The sequence below is a fragment of the Gadus morhua genome, chromosome 7 (genome assembly GCF_902167405.1).
Source record: "Gadus morhua chromosome 7, gadMor3.0, whole genome shotgun sequence".
In the NCBI taxonomy this organism is placed as follows: domain Eukaryota; kingdom Metazoa; phylum Chordata; class Actinopteri; order Gadiformes; family Gadidae; genus Gadus; species Gadus morhua.
The window spans coordinates 16,835,417-16,845,899 of NC_044054.1; positions in this window are offsets into that span (position 1 = coordinate 16,835,417).

The following is a 10,483-nucleotide window of genomic DNA, read 5'->3' on the forward strand; positions in this document are numbered from 1 at the left end:
AGCATAGGAAGGCTATTTTAAAATAGCAAAATAGGAAAGGCAATTTTCATTGAATATAGATAGATGTGCTGTTCAGATTTGTATGAGCGAAACATTGAAAACAAACAAAGATTGCTTTCTACATATCATAGCTACTGAACAGCTAAAGGTAAAATAGATTATGATCATCAAACAAATATGCATTTCATAAACTATGGACAGAAAATAAGAATATATGCTGACTTCAAAAATGAAGCTTTCAAACTATAATTTAATGAATGTGTTTAGTTAGGTCTTTGTGTCGACACACCCGTAATGGGATTTGTAACTAAGCTAAACACTAAAACACACTAAACACTGAAACCGTGTTTTAGTGTTTTACACTTGCAATAATATTGGATATTAAAACTTTTTATACAAGGACAAGTTTAATACTGCCGTTAATGAGGTCCCAGGTTGACCACCTTACTTGATGACAAATACTGAGGTAAGTTCATAAGTTATCTCAAACTAAACAAAATAAACCAAACTCTTACCGTAGATCATTGGTTGGGGGGAAAAGCAGTTCCCAGGAGGCCTTCTAATATTAGCCTGCATCTTTAATGGGTACAAACTGATGATTCATTTCCTACCATGTCATTTTCCAAATGACGTTATTACAATAACTCGCAAGGAAGGGAACATCACAGCAATCATCTGAAGGTGTGAGGGACAAGACATTGATAGGTAGCCCACTGTTATCCCAGTAAGCACATGTGTCTAGTCTTGTGACTATCGGTTTCTGTTACATTCCATCTTTCTAGCTGTGAACTACCTTCAGGATAAGGGAAATATATAACCGCATGAAATACAACCAAACAATAAATTAATAAACACTGTCTCCTGATAATAGTCTAAACTTTTACAGATCTTAACCATCGCTCATTGGCTACCTGGTTACCTTTAATCGTTGGCATGGCAACAAATCAAACGTGTTCATCCAAATCTGGAAATGCTGTTTGGACAGCTCAGCATGGAGGCTTTCTTTAGCTCAAAATCTGGCTGAAACTATTCTCTTCTTTAACACAAATTGGTGTCTCAGCAGCAGACCAGTTTGGGTGGGTCTTGACAGCTCTGGCTTTTGATATCAATTACGTATTTTCGGTTTTCTATCCCATAACAGCATGTGTCTACCTTCCATCACACGTCAATATAGGGGGCCTTCTTATGGGGAGGGCGGGACGGGGAGGGCTATAATAAAATGATTGGCCGCTATAATAAAATGATTGGCCGAACACCAGGGCTAATCTAAGACTCAGTCCTATTGAAGTGTTTACATATAGAACAGCTGGTCGATATTTAAAAAAAAAGTTTGAAGTAACAAACTACTTTCAACATCCAATCTCGGATTGAGTGTGTTAGCGATCTACAACATTCATAAACTATGACTATATTCAGTGTTTTTGTTCGTAGGCCTAAATACTGATGCTCACTACGACTTCACCGAGGCATGTTTTGAACTGTTGTCCGTTAGTTTGTGAGTATCCTCTGACTTCATTTTTGCTATCAATGTATTATCCATTCGTGGCACATGCAAAATAATATTTTTTTTGTGCACATTGCAGTTACCAAACAGGAGGACCATCCACGCAAACTCGTAGCAAAAGACCTTGAAAGCCTGTTGAGGCTGCTAGCTAGAAAGGACTTGAGTCCTTTCTAGCTAGCAGCCTCCACCATAGTACCATTCAGTGACTCACCATCAGATAGTTAAGGAATACTGAATTATTAGAACATCACTTCTCCACTGTTTTCTGGACCCTGCAATTGAAGAATTTGAAGTTATCTTAAGGTCATGTGGTGTTGGTTGTTTTAAATGAACACTAGGCTATACACTAAAGTCCTTTAGCGTTCAAGAGAACGATATTAGTAAAGATATTAGTTTTGATAAGGAGTACATATCTATCAGCAGACTGTAAAGGCAGAACTTGTATATGCTACTGCTCTGTCTGATTGAATAGTGGTATGGCGTGAGATGATGAATTATGGTTATCCTACTCATCGGTACCTCTCAGGTACCAGCTCTAAATTACAAGTTACAAGAACTGAAAGTAAATTACAACCTCATTCCTCCGAACCGTGGTGTTCCAAACTCAATGGTAAACTGAACGAGCTGCTCTTTTATAGATATTTTTCATTTTTCATTTAATTAATTGAATATAAATACAAACATCGCAAAGCAACGTTTTTATTTGAAAAGAAACATTTATCTACATAGATAGAAATAATGGTGCGTTCCAGGCAACACGCAACCCGTGTTTTCAGCACCTTCTCCCCAAGAAAGTGCCCTGGAACTGCAGTCCAACCCGCAACTCAATACCGTGCACTCGTACCAGATTGATGTACTCCCAGGGCACATATTAAAGCAAGAATAAATTATAAAATGTACAAAATAATGACTAACCATTCACTTCCATAAAGAGGAATATATTTCTAAAGAAGGTAACAGGAGTGATGTAACAGTAATTATAACAGTGCTGCCATGAACCCAGTGGGCTGGCCACTGGGGTCTGGGTATCGGTCTCATATGCTGCTCACTCCTGTCGTGCCGCCTGCTGATGCCGTCCCTCTTCCTCGACCCACCGGTCTTCCTCTTGCTGCACCGATTGCTCTTCCTGTCCCTTTTCTTTTTCCTGTGACCGTCCCACTTGTGTTTCCCTGTGATGGGTCTTGCCCCCTGCTATAGGGGGACTCCAGGTCTCATCAACAGTTGAAGCTCTCAGTCTTCCTTTAGCAAACAGTATTCACGTGTCAACAAAAGCACAAAAAAGTCTTTAGCTACAGAGAGCACCTGATCAGTTGACAATATTTATGTGGCTACATTGAAAGAGCTGTCATGTGTTTGAACTCAAGTTATTACTTATTAATGTTGAGTGCAGAAATCATTTAGCAATATATTTCTTAAGTTTAACAGTCGTTAATACAATTAAAGCCTTGCTTTTGTGGTTATGAAATTACAACAAAGTTTTGGTTTTAGGCCATGAATATGGCAATGACTTCCAGTACAGGGGATGTTATACATAAAATAATGATATACATAATTAGCAACTCAGCCTGTTGCACCAGCTGTGCGTCATTTCAAAATGAAATGTAAGGCGAATACAACTTTAATACATTAGCTCGTTCTCGAACATGATTGCTGCTGAGTCGTTTCAGATTTGATTTTCACCAGAAACGACATCATCCAAATAAGACTTTTGTTATTGCTTTGATTGAGAGACCCCTCCCCCCCTGGAAATAACATAAACCATATCTACCTTTAATATGTGATGTATACATTTTTTTATAACTCAGGTAAGAGAGAGAGACAGAGCGAGGGAGAGAGCGAGAGAGAGAGAGAGAGAGAGAGAGAGAGAGAGAGAGAGAGAGAGAGAGAGAGAGAGCACAAGATAGAGAGAGAGTGAGAGCGAGAGTGAGAGCGAGAGAGAGAGAGAGAGAGAGAGAGAGAGTCTGATTTTGGATTCAATTTAAAAGAAGATGCCCTGTTATTGCAGGCTCATTTCACTTCAGGGTTATAGTTCACGACCCCATGGGGTCACTCAAGAAGCTTCAGAACATTCTGATGTGGAGTTTCAAAGTAAAAGCCAACCAAAATCTCCAATATGAGACATATTACATATGATTTTGGATTTAATTTAAAAGAAAATGCCCTGTTATTTCAGGCTCATTTCACTTCAGGGTTATAGTTCAAGACCCCATGGGGTCACGCAAAAGGTTTCAGAACATTCTGATGTGGAGTTTCAAAATAAAAGCCAACCAAAGTTTCCAATATGAGACATATTGCGTATGATTTTGGATTCAATTTAAAAGAAAATGCCCTGTTATTTCAGGCTCATTTCACTTCAGGGTTATAGTTCAAGAACCCATAGGGTCAGGCAAGAAGTTTCAGAACATTCTGATATGGAGTTTCAAAATAAAAGACAACCAAAGTTTCCAATATGGAACATATTGCATATGATTTTGGATTCAATTTAAAAGAAAATGCCCTGTTATTTCAGGCTCATTTCACTTCAGGGTCATATTTCAAGACCCCATGGGGTCACGCAAGAAGTTTCAGAACATTCTGATGTGGAGTTTCAAAATAAAAGCCAACCAAGGTTTCCAATATGAGACATATTACATATGATTTTGGATTAAATTTAAAAGAAAATGCCCTGTTATTTCAGGCTCATTTCACTTCAGGGTCATATTTCAAGACCCCATGGGGTCACGCAAGAAGTTTCAGAACATTCTGATGAGGAGTTTCAAAGTAAAAGCCAACCAAGGTTTCCAATATGAGACATATTACATATGATTTTGGATTCAATTTAAAAGAAAATGCCCTGTTATTTCAGGCTCATTTCACTTCAGGGTCATAGTTCAAGTCCCATGGAGTCACGCAAGAAGTTTCAGAACATTCTAATGTGGAGTTTCAGAATAAAAGCCAACCAAAATTTCCAATATGAGACATATTGCATATGATTTTGGATTCAATTTAAAAGAAAATGCCCTGTTATTTCAGGCTCATTTAACTTCAGGGTTATAGTTCAAGACCCCATGGGGTCACGCAAGAAGTTTCAGAACATTCTGATGTGGAGTTTCAAAATAAAAGACAACCAAAGTTTCCAATATGAGACATATTACATATGATTTTGGATTCGATTTAAAAGAAAATGCCCTGTTATTTCAGGCTCATTTCACTTCAGGGTTATAGTTCACGACCCCATGGGGTCACGCAAAAGGGTTCAGAACATTCTGATGTGGAGTTTCAAAATAAAAGCCAACCAAGGTTTCCAATATGAGACATATTACATATGATTTTGGATTTAATTTAAAAGAAAATGCCCTGTTATTTCAGGCTCATTTCACTTCAGGGTTATAGTTCACGACCCCATGGGGTCACGCAAAAGGGTTCAGAACATTCTGATGTGGAGTTTCAAAATAAAAGCCAACCAAGGTTTCCAATATGAGACATATTACATATGATTTTGGATTTAATTTAAAAGAAAATGCCCTGTTATTTCAGGCTCATTTCACTTCAGGGTTATAGTTCACGACCCAATGGGGTCACGCAAGAAGTTTCAGAACATTCTGATGTGGAGTTTCAAAGTAAAAGCCAACCAAGGTTTCCAATATGAGACATATTACATATGAATTTGGATTCAATTTAAAAGAAAATGCCCTGTTATTTCAGGCTCATTTCACTTCAGGGTCATATTTCAAGACCCCATGGGGTCACGCAAGAAGTTTCAGAACATTCTGATGTGGAGTTTCAAAATAAAAGCCAACCAAGGTTTCCAATATGAGACATATTACATATGATTTTGGATTAAATTTAAAAGAAAATGCCCTGTTATTTCAGGCTCATTTCACTTCAGGGTCATAGTTCAAGACCCCATGGGGTCACGCAAGAAGTTTCAGAACATTCTGATGTGGAGTTTCAAAGTAAAAGCCAACCAAGGTTTCCAATATGAGACATATTACATATGATTTTGGATTCAATTTAAAAGAAAATGCCCTGTTATTTCAGGCTCATTTCACTTCAGGGTCATAGTTCAAGACCCCATGGAGTCACGCAAGAGGTTTCAGAACATTCTGATGTGGAGTTTCAGAATAAAAGCCAACCAAAGTTTCCAATATGAGACATATTGCATATGATTTTGGATTCAATTTAAAAAAAAATGCCCTGTTATTTCAGGCTCATTTAACTTCAGGGTTATAGTTCAAGACCCCATGGGGTCACGCAAGAAGTTTCAGAACATTCTGATGTGGTGTTTCAAAATAAAAGACAACCAAAGTTTCCAATATGAGACATATAACATATGATTTTGGATTCAATTTAAAAGAAAATGCCCTGTTATTTCAGGCTCATTTCACTTCAGGGTTATAGTTCACGACGCCATGGGGTCAGGCAAAAGGGTTCAGAACATTCTGATGTGGAGTTTCAAAATAAAAGCCAACCAAGGTTTCCAATATGAGACATATTACATATGATTTTGGATTCAATTTAAAAGAAGATGCCCTATTATTGCGGGCTCATTTCACTTCAGGGTTATAGTTCACGACCCCCTGGGGTCACTCAAGAAGTTTCAGAACATTCTGATGTGGAGTTTCAAAATAAAAGCCAACCAAGGTTTCCAATATGAGACATATTACATATGATTTTGGATTCGATTTAAAAGACAATGCCCTGTTATTCCAGGCTCATTTCACTTCAGGGTTATAGTTCACGACCCCATGGGGTCAGGCAAGAAGTTTCAGAACATTCTGATGTAGAGTTTCAAAATAAAAGACAACCAAAGTTTCCAATATGAGACATATTGCATATGATTTTGGATTCAATTTAAAAGAAAATGCCCTGTTATTTCAGGCTCATTTCACTTCAGGGTCATATTTCAAGACCCCATGGGGTCACGCAAGAAGTTTCAGAACATTCTGATGTAGAGTTTCAAAATAAAAGCCAACCAAGGTTTCCAATATGAGACATATTGCATATGATTTTGGATTCAATTTAAAAGAAAATGCCCTGTTATTTCAGGCTCATTTCACTTCAGGGTTATAGTTCACAACCCCATGGGGTCACGCAAGAAGTTTCAGAACATTCTGATGTGGTGTTTCAAAATAAAAGACAACCAAAGTTTCCAATATGAGACATATTACATATGATTTTGGATTCAATTTAAAAGAAAATGCCCTGTTATTTCAGGCTCATTTCACTTCAGGGTTATAGTTCACGACGCCATGGGATCAGGCAAAAGGGTTCAGAACATTCTGATGTGGAGTTTCAAAATAAAAGCCAACCAAGGTTTCCAATATGAGACATATTACATATGATTTTGGATTCAATTTAAAAGAAGATGCCCTATTATTGCGGGCTCATTTCACTTCAGGGTTATAGTTCACGACCCCCTGGGGTCACTCAAGAAGTTTCAGAACATTCTGACGTGGAGTTTCAAAATAAAAGCCAACCAAGGTTTCCAATATGAGACATATTACATATGATTTTGGATTCGATTTAAAAGACAATGCCCTGTTATTCCAGGCTCATTTCACTTCAGGGTTATAGTTCACGACCCCATGGGGTCAGGCAAAAGGGTTCAGAACATTCTGATGTGGAGTTTCAAAATAAAAGCCAACCAAGGTTTCCAATATGAGACATATTGCATATGATTTTGGATTCAATTTAAAAGAAAATGCCCTGTTATTTCAGGCTCATTTCACTTCAGGGTTATAGGTCACAACCCCATGGGGTCACGCAAGAAGTTTCAGAACATTCTGATGTGGTGTTTCAAAATAAAAGCCAACCAAGGTTTCCAATATGAGACATATTACATATGATTTTGGATTCGATTTAAAAGACAATGCCCTGTTATTCCAGGCTCATTTCACTTCAGGGTTATAGTTCACGACCCCATGGGGTCAGGCAAGAAGTTTCAGAACATTCTGATGTAGAGTTTCAAAATAAAAGACAACCAAAGTTTCCAATATGAGACATATTGCATATGATTTTGGATTCAATTTAAAAGAAAATGCCCTGTTATTTCAGGCTCATTTCACTTCAGGGTCATAGTTCAAGTCCCATGGAGTCACGCAAGAAGTTTCAGAACATTCTAATGTGGAGTTTCAGAATAAAAGCCAACCAAAATTTCCAATATGAGACATATTGCATATGATTTTGGATTCAATTTAAAAGAAAATGCCCTGTTATTTCAGGCTCATTTAACTTCAGGGTTATAGTTCAAGTCCCCATGGGGTCACGCAAGAAGTTTCAGAACATTCTGATGTGGAGTTTCAAAATAAAAGACAACCAAAGTTTCCAATATGAGACATATTACATATGATTTTGGATTCGATTTAAAAGAAAATGCCCTGTTATTTCAGGCTCATTTCACTTCAGGGTTATAGTTCACGACCCCATGGGGTCACGCAAAAGGGTTCAGAACATTCTGATGTGGAGTTTCAAAATAAAAGCCAACCAAGGTTTCCAATATGAGACATATTACATATGATTTTGGATTTAATTTAAAAGAAAATGCCCTGTTATTTCAGGCTCATTTCACTTCAGGGTTATAGTTCACGACCCCATGGGGTCACGCAAAAGGGTTCAGAACATTCTGATGTGGAGTTTCAAAATAAAAGCCAACCAAGGTTTCCAATATGAGACATATTACATATGATTTTGGATTTAATTTAAAAGAAAATGCCCTGTTATTTCAGGCTCATTTCACTTCAGGGTTATAGTTCACGACCCCATGGGGTCACGCAAGAAGTTTCAGAACATTCTGATGTGGAGTTTCAAAGTAAAAGCCAACCAAGGTTTCCAATATGAGACATATTACATATGAATTTGGATTCAATTTAAAAGAAAATGCCCTGTTATTTCAGGCTCATTTCACTTCAGGGTCATATTTCAAGACCCCATGGGGTCACGCAAGAAGTTTCAGAACATTCTGATGTGGAGTTTCAAAATAAAAGCCAACCAAGGTTTCCAATATGAGACATATTACATATGATTTTGGATTAAATTTAAAAGAAAATGCCCTGTTATTTCAGGCTCATTTCACTTCAGGGTCATAGTTCAAGACCCCATGGGGTCACGCAAGAAGTTTCAGAACATTCTGATGTGGAGTTTCAAAGTAAAAGCCAACCAAGGTTTCCAATATGAGACATATTACATATGATTTTGGATTCAATTTAAAAGAAAATGCCCTGTTATTTCAGGCTCATTTCACTTCAGGGTCATAGTTCAAGACCCCATGGAGTCACGCAAGAGGTTTCAGAACATTCTGATGTGGAGTTTCAGAATAAAAGCCAACCAAAGTTTCCAATATGAGACATATTGCATATGATTTTGGATTCAATTTAAAAAAAAATGCCCTGTTATTTCAGGCTCATTTAACTTCAGGGTTATAGTTCAAGACCCCATGGGGTCACGCAAGAAGTTTCAGAACATTCTGATGTGGTGTTTCAAAATAAAAGACAACCAAAGTTTCCAATATGAGACATATTACATATGATTTTGGATTCAATTTAAAAGAAAATGCCCTGTTATTTCAGGCTCATTTCACTTCAGGGTTATAGTTCACGACGCCATGGGGTCAGGCAAAAGGGTTCAGAACATTCTGATGTGGAGTTTCAAAATAAAAGCCAACCAAGGTTTCCAATATGAGACATATTACATATGATTTTGGATTCAATTTAAAAGAAGATGCCCTATTATTGCGGGCTCATTTCACTCCAGGGTTATAGTTCACGACCCCCTGGGGTCACTCAAGAAGTTTCAGAACATTCTGATGTGGAGTTTCAAAATAAAAGCCAACCAAGGTTTCCAATATGAGACATATTACATATGATTTTGGATTCGATTTAAAAGACAATGCCCTGTTATTCCAGGCTCATTTCACTTCAGGGTTATAGTTCACGACCCCATGGGGTCAGGCAAGAAGTTTCAGAACATTCTGATGTAGAGTTTCAAAATAAAAGACAACCAAAGTTTCCAATATGAGACATATTGCATATGATTTTGGATTCAATTTAAAAGAAAATGCCCTGTTATTTCAGGCTCATTTCACTTCAGGGTCATATTTCAAGACCCCATGGGGTCACGCAAGAAGTTTCAGAACATTCTGATGTAGAGTTTCAAAATAAAAGCCAACCAAGGTTTCCAATATGAGACATATTGCATATGATTTTGGATTCAATTTAAAAGAAAATGCCCTGTTATTTCAGGCTCATTTCACTTCAGGGTTATAGTTCACAACCCCATGGGGTCACGCAAGAAGTTTCAGAACATTCTGATGTGGTGTTTCAAAATAAAAGACAACCAAAGTTTCCAATATGAGACATATTACATATGATTTTGGATTCAATTTAAAAGAAAATGCCCTGTTATTTCAGGCTCATTTCACTTCAGGGTTATAGTTCACGACGCCATGGGATCAGGCAAAAGGGTTCAGAACATTCTGATGTGGAGTTTCAAAATAAAAGCCAACCAAGGTTTCCAATATGAGACATATTACATATGATTTTGGATTCAATTTAAAAGAAGATGCCCTATTATTGCGGGCTCATTTCACTTCAGGGTTATAGTTCACGACCCCCTGGGGTCACTCAAGAAGTTTCAGAACATTCTGACGTGGAGTTTCAAAATAAAAGCCAACCAAGGTTTCCAATATGAGACATATTACATATGATTTTGGATTCGATTTAAAAGACAATGCCCTGTTATTCCAGGCTCATTTCACTTCAGGGTTATAGTGCACGACCCCATGGGGTCAGGCAAAAGGGTTCAGAACATTCTGATGTGGAGTTTCAAAATAAAAGCCAACCAAGGTTTCCAATATGAGACATATTGCATATGATTTTGGATTCAATTTAAAAGAAAATGCCCTGTTATTTCAGGCTCATTTCACTTCAGGGTTATAGGTCACAACCCCATGGGGTCACGCAAGAAGTTTCAGAACATTCTGATGTGGTGTTTCAAAATAAA